General features: G+C 33.2%; 1 long non-coding RNA gene across 1 annotated transcript; it reads left to right on the top strand.

Annotated features, from left to right (window-relative positions):
* The first annotated feature begins 3,438 nt into the window (after window positions 1–3,438).
* LOC131950139 (uncharacterized) lies at window positions 3,439–12,292 on the top strand. Its single transcript, XR_009388291.1, has 5 exons — window positions 3,439–3,538; window positions 5,115–5,191; window positions 8,160–8,237; window positions 8,392–8,450; window positions 12,248–12,292. It is a non-coding gene; the product is annotated as an uncharacterized LOC131950139 (long non-coding RNA).
* The last annotated feature ends 1,573 nt before the right edge of the window (window positions 12,293–13,865 follow it).

Here is a 13,865-nt window from a genome sequence, read left to right as displayed (position 1 = left end):
TTGTATCCCCTAGATGAGTTAATGACCCACTTGTCGAGTTGTCTCCCCTAGATGTGTTGCTGTATCAGCTGTCGAGTTGTCTCTCCTAGATGTGTTGCTGTCCCACTTGTCGAGTTATCTCCCCTAGATGTGTTGCTGTATCAGCTGTCGAGTTATCTCCCCTAGATGTGTTGCTGTATCAGCTGTCGAGTTGTCTCCCCTAGATGTGTTGCTTGTCTCACTTGTCCAGTTGTCTCCCCTAGATATGTTGCTGTCCTATCTTTCGAGTTGTCTCACCTAGATGTGTTGCTGTCCCACTTGTCGAGTTGTCTCCCCTAGATGTTAATGCCCCAGCTGTCGAGCCAATTCTAGCCTCGGGTTTCGAACTCGGGACTTTTCAGTTTATCAACCATGAGCGTTACTGATTTGACCACGCGACACTTATTCTTAATATTTGACCACCAGGCTCATAACTTTTTGAAACGTGAAAGTACTAATGCCCACCCCAGCCCCCATATCTCTCACTAAACAAACTCATGCCCGGAGGCTGTATAAGCCTACTCTACTTTTGAGCTTAGTGTCACAGATTTGATCGTGTATTGATTAGTCCTCGCGTTCATACACGTGTGCTGGACACAAAAGAATTTTCAAAACCACACTTATGCCTCACTAAGCTCTTCAAAGGCAACAGCTTGACATAACATTATTCCTAACTATAAACTGGTTTATATTTAATGCGCACTTGCTCACTAGCAATATAGCTATAAGCCAAACATAGATAAGTTAATAAAAACATTGAAATGTAATATTAACACAGCATTCCAATTTATGCAGTAATGTTTTATTAAAACAAATGAAGATATACAGTTATTGCGCATCTGACAAAACAAATATTATTTTCAAAGAATTCCAAGCAACACCAATTATTACAAAACTCATAAATCCCTTGTTAAATATTTCACTGAATTTTTTGAATGGTTTAATCTTTATTTGCTTGAAAACCTGGGTATAGCAGTCATTTTTAATTGTTAATCTTTGACTGATCTCCTTTTTCCCTTTAATGAGTTAGCTCCCATTTAATTCTACGGTTTGAGTTTTCCACAATATAACCCACTACATCCCTTGTCCTCTGAGTGAAGTTTCTTTTAGAAATCTTAAAACTGAGTTGTACCACTTTATCTTATGTATCAGAATAGTAAAATGCACTGTTGGTTACATCGATACAACTATTATATATATCTATTTTATTTATTTATTTCATTTACAGTCTCGATTATAAAATTATTAAAATTATTTATTTTAACTAACAAACATAATACCAACTGCACTTAAAAAAATTAAAAGTAATTCAGCCTTTTAAAATCATTTCCTGTCATAGGGAATATACCTGCCAATCCATAAAAGCTACCCATCCCCGCATCCAAAAATGAAGATTTTTACAAGAGTCGGAGAGTCGAAACCGGAGTTAGATTAAAATATTGAACTTTATTGCTTGAGAGAGAGAGAGAGAGGAGGGAGATAAGTATACGATGGCATGTTAGCTATGGTAGTTTCATTGGAGAAACATTAATCACACAGATGGTCAGCTTCTGAGAATTCGATTCTGGTTAAAAAAAAAAGTTAATTAATTGTAAAATTTCGAATGTAGGAAAAAGAAGTCACAGGAAAAAAAAACAACACAGGAACAAACTATAGAAAAAAATTCACACATAAAAAAGTCACAGGAAAAGTGTCACAGGAAAAAAGTCCCAAATGTGTATTTGTGTGGAAATTGTTAATACTTTTATATACTAAATAGTCAGAAAGTGCAAATGACGTTACGATTAATGAAATGTGATGTAAACATTTTAGATATTTGTAAGTAAGTTTTATACGTAAAGTCATAAGTGTGACGCAAGTAAACATATTTAGTTGGCCAACTAGCAAATCCAGTCTCGTGAATGCGTATTAGGGCAATACAATTCTTTGATCAGAATAACTAGCTACCCATATGTCAGATTGACATAAATATAGGCAACAGCTGGTGCTGGTACAAGTGTATGTATATAGGCCTATAGCTAGGATCGGGAACTTATACAATGCTACACGAAATCAAACACTCAAACTCGTGGTTTTTTTTTCTTAAGAAAGTTTTTAACATGCGTATACTTCTATAGCTTTATGTAGTGTTTAATAATCTTCATTTTAGCACACACCTACAACCCAATCTACTCTCATGATTCTACCGCGCTTTATACATCATCAACATCCACATCGGACTATAGGCCATTCACGTCAACTGCACAGAATACGGCATTCATATCAACACCACACTGCGCGTCAAAAGCATCATTTTACACTTCAGGCACATCCACATCTACACCACAAAGCACGTTAATCATAGCCACCTGTTACACATGAACTCTTTGCTCCTCGAAATTGTCTTTGTTTAAAATATTTTAAAACAGTCTAGCGAACTTTAATCGACATGTGACACTTAGAAATATTACACTGCATTAGTTGTCACACGATTAGCATTAAGTAAATCAGTAAATCATAGAAAAACATAACATTATCTTTTTTTGAACCCAGCTACTGTTGCATCAATCTGATGTAATGAATTAACATATATATATATATATATATATATATATATATATATATATATATATATATATATATATATATATATATATATGAATATTATCTCTTTTGACGATAATCTGAGGCATTTTTATCAAAGCTGCAAAATTGGCAAAGAAAAAAAAATCTTAGAAATATTGCCATGTTTGAGAAACGCTACAATTATGAGATTTAAAAAATTGAAAGAAGATTCTTTGCATTTTGAATCTCTTAAAAACAAACTGCTCCGTTATAATTCATGAGCTGAAAGAAGAATCTGCATTGACACGTAACCCGATCTCTGCTTCCCTTGATTTGGCCAGCTTTCCCGATTAATTACAAGATGAATTCTTAATTTTAAGGAATGATTCCGCGTCTTATACCGTGTTAAGTGAAAAACTGCTCACACAATTTTGGTGTAGCGTGCACCATTAATACGCAAACGTGAAATTGATTGCCTTTTGAGTTTAAGTTCCTGTTGTGTGTACATATCCTTACAAGAGTGAATTTTCAACACTTCTCCAATTAAAAACAAAACAAAGAAATAAAGTGAGTGTTGAGAATGACGTGATCTTGGCGTTAACAAAAACTCAACTGCAAATGTTGAGGTTAGTATCATGTAATTTCATTCATCGTATTAAAACAGTTATCAAGAATAATTCATGTTGAAAGTCGAGGAGAAGGTATTATTTTAGTACTTATCAATTTCCTTACTAATTTTGACTTTTCAGTTATAAAAAGGGGGTCGCCACTTGAAAAAGTTTGGGAACCACTGGTTTAGCCTGTCGATAAACAATACGTGTCTGTGATGACGCTAGTTCAGGGTAGATGGTAGAAACAGACTATAGCTTAGTTAGCTAAACAGACAAATGGAAATCCAGCCTGCCCATTGTTAGATTCAGTGAGCTTAAGTGCGATCTCACAGTAAGCAGTTCTTTTCAAAAGCTCTTCAAACGCAGTAAGTAGTTTTTGCTTTATAGTTATCAGAAACTTTGAATGTAGAAATGTATCGTACACACACTGTTTAGGCCTTAGCTCAGATTCAAATGGTTGTTAATATATTCCTAGCGCCTATGCAAAGGGATTTTAGAATACTATATACATCTATGCAAAGGTTTACTAATATACTCTATGCGACTAGGCTAAGGGCTTCTATATTACTCTAATGGGTCGTCCATAAATGACGTCACTTTAGCAGAGGGGAGGGGGGTCCGTAATTTGTGACGGTTTATGATGAGAAGGAGGTGGGAGAGGGGGGGGGGGTTCAGATGGTGCTACGTCCCACTTTTGCATTATAAAAAAGCAATGTTAGAAAACGAATTTTAGACGTTACTAGCCGTCCCGGCCAGGCCCTGCTCTGGCTTCTGTGAAATACCTTTCTGTTAAAGACCATTAGCTGTGTGTTTAGTAATCATCATAAACCCGGCATTGCCCACCCAAACCACAACCAACCAAAACAACAAAACGCAAACAAAACACTAACACAATTAAAAATACAAACGAAAACAAAAACCTAACAACAAACCCAACCACAATCACAAACACCAATACAAACATAAAGAAAAAAACAAACAAAAAAGCAAACGAAAACAAAAACCTAACAACAAACCCAACCACAACCACAAACACCATACGAACTCAAAGAAAAAAAAAACGAAAAAGCAAACGAAAACAAACCAAATCCAAACGCAAAACCAACCACAAACACAAACCCAAAGAAAAAAAAACACAAACGAAAAAGCAAACGAAAACAAACCAAATCCAAACGCAAAACCAACATCAAACACAAATACAAACACAAACACAAACCCAAAGAAAAAAACGAATACGAAAACGAAAAAAGAAAGAACAAAAACGAACCAAATCAAAACGCAACCACTAACGCAAACCCAACCTAAACACAAAGAAAACACTAACGCGAATATAAACGCAAAGTGCTCACAGTCTAGCCCGAGGCAGAATCGCCTGTTTCAGCTTAATAATCGACTATAGTACCCCAACTTATTCATAGTCTTTTCCACTCACTTAAACGAACGTAGGTGCCAAACCAAACCAAATGAACAATTATAATACTCCAAGCTTATTCGTAAAACACCTACAACATTTGCACTTGATCAATCCCCGCTAATTATGTAATTATTTTTTTCCCAACACCAAAACAAAGTAATAAAAAGTAAATTCTTTTCTACTAAGGCAATGTTTTATAAAGGGAAGTAATTGTGTTTTCCTAATTTATCAAAGGGAAGTAAGTGATAAAGGACTAAATATAAATAATTTTCAGACATAATTAGAATTTTTGTTATTTTTTTTAAAATTGTGTTTAAGGAACATGCCGACAATTATTACTATCAGTTTGAAAAATGAAAATTATTTCCCAACACTTTCAATAGTAATTTTTTAACTCATAAATTTAGACTATGAGCACGATAATAGTCTAACACTTAAATCCATAGAAGTATGTCAACGACAAACAAACTTATTTTTACATAAAGAATTGAGCTTTATATATTATATATATATATATTGTTTTAAAGCAGCCACATCTTCAGTTTGAAATGAAGTTAGTTGGATTGTTATTATTGTTCGTCATCAACGCTGACTTCACATCAAGGTAATTTTTATTTTTAATGGTATTGAAAGTATTGAATGTGTTTCTTTATGAAGATTAAACTCAAATGAGTGTATGTGTGGGTAAACAAGCTTTTTCTTTGTAGCACAATAGTGCATTAATATGCATTTAAAGAGCTATTTGCGTAATATAATATACTAGCCGTCGGTACCCGTTACCAATGAATTATAGGCCTATATATTTTAATTTTACAATGGTCAAAACGCAATGTTCTTTACTAAACGTCGATCGATATTTGTGATAAGGCGCAGAAATAACTAAATAGCTAAAATTCCGTTACATTTTAACCATTTATTTACGGAATTATGTTCTGAATGAGATTTTTACTTAAACAATGTGTTACTATATTGCTTTTGGCACATTCAAAGCATATGTCGAAGGAAATTTCGTTTCATAAATTTGTAATGGCCCAAACAGATATTGGTACTTATAAGTACTGTCAGTAATCTAGGAAATTTTTTTTTTTAAATTTTTTTTTTTTCAAAAATTTTATTTTACAAAACAGGAACAAACGATACAATTTATTAACTAATAACATGTCAATCATCATAACAATCATTTTTTGTAATTTTCACACATAAATACAGCACAAAAGTATATTTTGAGTACGATTTTTACTGGATTTTCTATGGGAACACATCTTAGACCTCATACACAGCAAAAGTAGTCGACATGTTATGCTCCCTCAATCTTGTCTGTGGTCTTTCTGGTATAACAACGGTTGCCGGAATGAATATGCTTTTGCTGGAAGCTTCCAATAACTAGTACAATGAGCCGCATAAACAAACAAAAGCCTAGTCATTCAGCACACAACTACTAGTAATACTAGTATAATTGTAGCCTACTAGAATGTTATGACAAGTCTACACTACAGTGCAAAGTTCATAAATAGAAGTAAGCTCAATGTGTTTAGGATAGCCGTAGTGTATTACTCTTTTCTGTTTACTGATTACAATTTACCTTATAGATCTATAGTATATATATGCAGAAGTATGGACTATTACTAGTCTACAGGTATACATTTCGTAAATGCTAGTTATTGTTGGCAAGACAGTTTATTGCAGTAAATATAACTAACAAATTAAATTTAACTACTAGAACTAGGCTTTGGTATACAAATGCAGTAAACTAAACCTTGTAAACGAGCCTGCAACTGATACCTTTATTCTTGTTATTTTTTACTAATAGAATTTAACATGTAATTACAATATTTCTTAGGTATACCTTATGCAAACCTTCTTATAATTGTGTAAATATCATTTTGAGTACATTTCGATTATTTATTATCAAGACAATATTTATGTAACTCCACCTAACAAATCTGCCGTTTTCTAAAAATCCTAAGAAAATAACCGTGTGCCCTGACGGTACTTATAAGTCCACTTGTAAACATCGATCTAATACAAAGACAATTTGATAAAAATTGTATAACTAGAAGTTAAACGCGTTTGCCTGACTATTGAAGGTGCCAATAAAAAATATTTGGGGTTGAAAACTTGAAAAATAAGGTAAAACAAAGGGAATTCAGGAACGTGTGTGAGAACTGTTCATAACAATTGTGAACTACCGATACAGCAAGACATTGAAAATGGCGCCACACCATTAATTTTAAAAAAAACATTGATACCTCCGACTACCGGCGACTCAGGGGAGATAATACTATTAATTACCTCAATAATTTTTAAAATTCGTATTAAATTAAAAATAATACAGGCACTTAATTAAAGTGGTACTTATAAGTACCGTCAGTAGATAAAGGGTTTAAATAACATAGGCTACCAATACCAATTATAAAAACCAAAAGATATAGGCCTACATTATTAGTCAACACAACACCATATTAAATGCACACACTGATTAAGAGATTTACATGATTCCATTAAAATTCCGGCTGTTCAATGGTATTTTTACATTGTTTTTTTAAAAATTAATTTGTATTACTTTAGGCCGAGAAAATTGTATACATTTCGTAGCGTACGTTTCGATAAGTAGATATATAGATACAAATCAAATTTCAATGAAATATTTCATTTCTTCTTATTCTATAATTGGAAGGTGACACAATTAGTTTTTTATACTTTCCGAATTTTAACATTGTGACATATGACGTCATTGTTTATTGCGGGATTTTTTTCACAAAAATAAACGCTTTTCCGGGTGCATACAATTGTGTTCCTAAATTCGAATAGGCCTTTATTTTTCTTTTTTGAATAAAATTTAGTTTATACATTTAGAACATCAAACATGGTATTTTACAACAAAATTCCATAGCTGTAAGTTCTCCATATATCGCTGAACATACTGATTAAATGGCATAAAAAATGTTGCGGACAGAGATAGAGAGAAAGAGAGAAAGAGAGAGAGAGAGACATGGACTTTTTACAAGCTTTATTTAATTAAATTCCTCTGTCTGTCGTCAGTCGTCAGTCACCAGTATGTCTAGATCGAAACACCCGGGCGACATTGCAGTCACTTCTAAATGACAGATAAGATTCGTAGTTGGTAGGTGGGTCAAGACATGAAGACAATGCAACATGACATTAAGTTTGACTTAATTGGTTTCCTAATGTGTCACCCCCTAAACGGTCTCACACGGTGCGTTCCGCACCTCCCACCCCGTCCTCGCTACGCCTCTGGCGAAAACTATTGTGTTAAAAAAAAATAAGCACTGAAAAAAACAAAAACAAATTTAAAAATATTTTATAACAAGTTTTTATGTATCAATGAACATAAAAGGAGAAAATCGACGATGGGTATTTTCTTAAATATTAGTAAAATTATCCGATAGATAGTAGAGTGAACAACGTTTTTCTTTATTGCTAATTAAATAGTAGTGTTTTATTATATATTTAAAGAACATCATTTATTTTCTTCTTTTTAGTACATTATTACATAAAGGCTTGTTATTAAAAGGTTTCTTATGTATTATTTTTCATTCAACTATTCACAGTTGCGGGATATCCGGTAAAAATAAATCTGATATTGAATGCAAACGTGATGAGGACTGTAAAAGTCATGAATCTTGCGTGTAAGTCGGCTTGATCTTAACACATATATGTGCAGTGCTGTGCAGTACTGCTATGTACTGTACTGTACAGAATTTTTAAATGTATCAATTAATTAATTAAATGTATTAATTAATTAATTTATTATTTCCTGTATTTATTTGTTATGGTTTTAAGTGAAGTATATGCTTTGGACAAGACAAAATATTGCCGTCGCTATGGGTAAGATATAACTGGTACGTTTTTTTAAATATCTTACATACGATAACTATTTATAATCATTATAGCACGTTATTTTAATTCCTTGTCATTGCCTTTTAGGGTTATCCATAAATGACGTCACGCTTTTTAACGCTTTTTACCTCCCCCTATCCCCCGTCACACGTCGACACAAAAAACCAGATCCTCCCCACCCTAAAATGACGTCACACCTCAGCCTACAACCCCCCCCCCCCCCCAATCAAAATTGCTGTTGAAGTTTTACTAAATAAACGATATTTTTCCAAAATCTTGTCAGAACTCAGTCAACAGAATATTTTCATCAATTCCTATTAAAACGCGAAATAACGGCTAAAACTTGTTTTCTAACATTGCTTTTTTATAATGCAAAACTGTGACGTCACACCATCTAACCCTTCCTCCCCCTCCTCACATATCGTCACAAAATTACGGACCCCCCTCCCCCCTTTCGAGTGTGACGTCATTTATGGACGACCCCTTAGGAGGAAGATGTGTATGGGTTCTTATAAATTGAAAAAATGACTTTTTTACAAACTTGTATTTAACATGCTTCATCAGTCGTCTTTTTTTATTTTTTTATTTTTTAAATTTAAAAAAAAATGTTTTTTATTTTCAATTTTAAAATAATCACATCAACATTGTTTAAATATTTACAAACAAGAAAAAGAAACCAGTTTAACAATGGCATACCAAATGTGTAGGGCAAATAGAAAGGTATTAAAATGGAAACAGGAATCAAAATCAAAATCATGATATGAGCTAAGGGGTGAAAACAAGTATAGTGATAAAGGTTGCAGCCTGTAAGACTAGACATTACAAGGCTTATTTTTCCATTTGGTTTGCTCAAAAATGGTTGCAGTAAAAACATTTGAAAAACTTTTTTTTTGTTGAATTAAGTTTGATACGTTAAATTAGAAATCAAACTTTTTTTTTTGCCTCAGACATGTAATTTACAGCATCAGCGTTGTGTGTGTTCGCTTTAGTATTACAGTTTTCATCACCGGCTTGTGAGGACTGATACAGATTTAAAATAGTAATATTGCTTCATCAGTCGTCATAGATTGACATAGATCGAAACTGCCGAGCAAAATTTCTTCCGTTTTTTTTTACGAGTTTTACACTTTACTTGATCGTAAAACCCCTTTTCCCAATCTTGTCGAATGAGAATGCGACTAACTGTATGTAACTTGAGTGCAGTTTTATTTATGTGATCGAATGAATTTTATTTTACGAAAATTTGATTATATACATAGCTTTGTTGATCGATTTATGTTGAAAGGAAAACTTTTTTTTTCCCACTGTGTATCAAATTTTCTAGATGCACACGATTATAGCAGCTTTTCGCAACTATTGTGTGGGAAAACAAGATTTTTAGATGTAAAGCGGGAATGATCTCCCCTAGTCTTTCTCATAATATATTCTTATATAGCAGTAATAGCGTGGCTCTTTTAGTGCAATCGTGAAATAGAGATGTTTTTTATTATTATTTTAATATTTTTTTTAAAGAATCGATATCAAAAATGCAGTGCGCACCAAGATGAACGTAAATAATGCATGCATAATTTACAGAAATAGCACTTAAAAAGGAAATATTGATTAATTTTTAAACCGTTTATTAATCATAATTAAATTACAAATGTATGTCATAGTTCATCGTCTTTGAGATCTTAACTACGTAAAAAGATTGAAATAATTAGGTCCTATAGAAGTGATAATTTTAGAGAGATGGAAACAGCTTAAAATACAACATCAGGTCACCTAAAATCAATGAAAATTTTTTATGAAGCTTTTATTCAATCCAGGTTGGATTATGCTTCTGTAGTGTGGAGCGGCAGCTTTATAACTAAGCAGCGTCCTCTTCTTTCTTTACAAAAAATGGCTATAAAACTGGTTACTGGCTTGTCTAGTAGTCTGGATTCTTTTCTTACAACTAAAATACTTCCATTAAATAAAAAGATAATATTTACTAAATCAATTTTCTTATATAAAATATTCCACGAAACAGCCCCCTCTTACTTATCAGATCTATTTTCTTTTAACATAAAATTAAATCGTCGTCTTAATTTACCATTCCCATATTCAACTTTTTTTCCAAAAACATAGCTTCGCCTACTCTGGTTCTAATTTTTGGAACAATTTTCCTTATAAAATAAAGCTATCTAGATCTGAAAATATATTCAAATCTAAACTAAAACTAAAATTATTTAATGACCTAACTGACTCATTGTAACATTTCTCATTTATCTATTATATTCTCTTTTTTATCTCATTATGTATGATAACTATGTAACATTGTTTCTTTATTCTACATTTTTAGTGCTATGTTACTGTTATGTGTTATTGAATTGTTTTATTTGTTTAAACGGCCAATGTGAAAAAAGGCCTTTGTGCCTACAATTGTAACCGTTGTTTGAATACATTTGAATAAATATGAATAATTTTGAATAAATTTGAATGAAAATTAAACTTAAACAACACAATAAGATTTAATTCAAATGTATACAATTTTGTTAACCTTAGTGAAACGGCAGGTCTACTGTAGTTAACATTTTTAATGGTCGAATATATGGTAAAATACCATTACCAGTTGCTGAAGTCACTCACAAAGTAAAAAGTAATCTAAGAATAATATATTATACTTATAAGAGCCGACCCACGGCGTAGCATTGGCCGCTATTCAGTGGCGGGTGAAGGACACAGTTGTCCAAATGGGGTGGGTGGGTACACACTGTTGCGCATGCCTAGAGCGAAGGAGGGTGCAGGAGGAGGATTAGAGAGTCGGCTTGCGTTTGATTGTGTCCCGCAAGGTTGGGCGACGTAGATATGAAATTTACTTTACCTAACTGAAACAGTACTCCAATTAAAGTGTTTGCGCCAAACAGAGTAAAAAACCACATCCGGTTACCGGAAATCGTAGAAAAGGTGAAATAATACTACACATAAAATTTAATATATACGAGCGTGCCCGTCCGCACCGTGTACGGCCCCTGGCTCGGTTTAATCATTGAAAATTGTGTGGTACCGTGTCACTATTGTAGGGTGATCTTTAGAATGAAAGTAGGCGCCACAGCGCTCACGGTTAGCGACATCGCCTCCTGATGGGGCGCCGGAGTTCGCACCGCGTTTGATGTAGTCAACGATTATTGTTGCCTAATTTGTCTTTAGCATAAAGCCTTTTTTAAAACTAGTGTAGATGTTATAGTGCTTATAGACGAAAATGGGGCGCTTCGGGTCACCTAATCCCCAGTGGCTGCGCTTGATGTAGTTTCATCACTGAATATAATAATACCTATAAACCACTATGCAGGAGGCCTAATTAACGGATACCAAATGCTTAAATAGCCGCTCTGAAACTCATACCCTTCCTGCTGCCAACCATAAGAAATATTTTTTATTTTGGTAGAAACCTCTCCAGAAATACTTTCAACAACTTCATAACGTTTCATTACAATCGGTTGAAAAGTGTAGTAATGGATAAAGGACAAACCCACAAGCCCACAAACAAACATACTGTCATATATATATATATATATATATATATATATATATATATATATATATATATATATATATATATATATATATATATATATATATATATATATATATATATATATATCATGTTTAGGGAAGGACATTGTCACTATTTTTATGACTTTTAGAAAACAAAACAAGTAATTAATTACCTTCTAAAGTGTGTTGTTTTTTTTAAATTAATTATCTGTCTAATCAAGACTGTATTTTTACTACTAAAAGTGTTTTCAGCCTTTTTAAACTTTTTTTTCTGTTTCAGATAAAGGAACTGTTTGTATAAACAGATAAATATGAGTAAAAATGTTTAATAAAAACAAATATATTCATTTTTTCTGACTTTTTTTTCCTTTTCCAAATTCCTCAAGAGAATATTTTCTTTCTAAATTTCTATTTGTCTTCTACATATTCACTCTTTATGCGATAGTGGAAAAAGGAAACACATTTGATAATGCAATAATCTTTGAGTGGGAACTTGTTTTTCATGTGAAGCATGGCTTATCTAAACCGCATCCAGTTCCAACTTATTAAAATGCCCTGCACACCTCAATTTTTTATCGCCCCCCCCCCCCCCCCCCAGGGCTTTATTAGCACACAGTGTGATTAAACACTACACAAAAGTAAACTGAGAATAACACAACTGTTTTACTCTATGAAAATGATACTTGTAGAATCATTTGTAAAAAGACGAAAATACTGGCATTTCAAATCTCACGCCTTGGAAAATTCCTTTAAATTCACTAACATAACACTATCAGAAATGAGATACTTTGGCGACGGACAAACACACATCTGAAGAAAGATTCTCCAGAGAAACTGTAGATGAATCGTCCCCAGACCCAGGTACCTGTATCCAGCATAACAAGACAGGCCCTCACCTGGAATCCACAGGGCAAAAGGAAAAAAAAGGTCGACCAAGAACGACCTGGAGACGTGACCTGGAAGAAGACCAAGAAGATTGGATACACCTGGGGACAGTTGGTTACCCTGCATAACGTGAGTCAAAAACCCATCAGAGCTAGGCGGACTGACGGACTGACGGACGACGGACGTAATTTAAGCCGAGGTCCAATCTGGAAAAATTTTTGGGACTTTTTTGAGAACTCTACCTCATAGCCACATTGTCCTACATTGAATCAACGTCTCGCTTAACAGCAACTTTATCCAACTAAAAATACAATAACAAACGTTCTAACAACAACCTTTTATAAAAATAATTTACTAAAGAGTAGGAAAAAAAAGTTAAATACTTAAAATAGTTTAATGAATAGAAGTGCATTACTAAAAAAACGTATTTAACGACGAATGAAAGCAAACCATTTGCATATATTAGGATGGAAAATTACCGCTTAAAATAGAAAAATTCAATATATTCTTTTAAAATTATGTACGAATGTAATTAAGCCAAATTGTATATCATATTTCATTGTCATCGCATTATGACTCCCGCACCAAATTTGAAAGCTATCAATCAGGTACAAATGGTTGAAATTTCGCTCTTCCGTTTCGATCCATTGCGAGCAAAGCATTAAGCACAAAAGCGCGATAAAGTAAGTTAGATAAAAGTTTGTATAAAGCCGCGAGTTGAGTAAAGCTTGCACAAAATAAATACCCTGAAATAAATTAGTAATTACACGTAAAAATGAACAATTGAATGAAGAAAAAATGCATTTGAAATGTATTTTGATTAAATGAATTTATTAGCAATATAATACAGGAGGTTTATCAGTAGTAATCAGTAATGAGATTTATCAGTAGTAATGTGTCAATAGGTCAATTAAAAACACAATTGCGCACCTTTAAAAATGCATAAAAGCACGGTAGCTGAACAGCTTCTCTAGCGCTGAGAGGTAAGTAAATTCACCATTCATATTATAGAA

Source organism: Physella acuta, unplaced genomic scaffold, assembly GCF_028476545.2.
Source record: "Physella acuta isolate Inbredline_101_S28 unplaced genomic scaffold, ASM2847654v3 ptg000738l, whole genome shotgun sequence".
NCBI classification, from domain to species: Eukaryota; Metazoa; Mollusca; class Gastropoda; family Physidae; genus Physella; species Physella acuta.
This window is presented reverse-complemented; position numbering and strand designations above follow the sequence as displayed.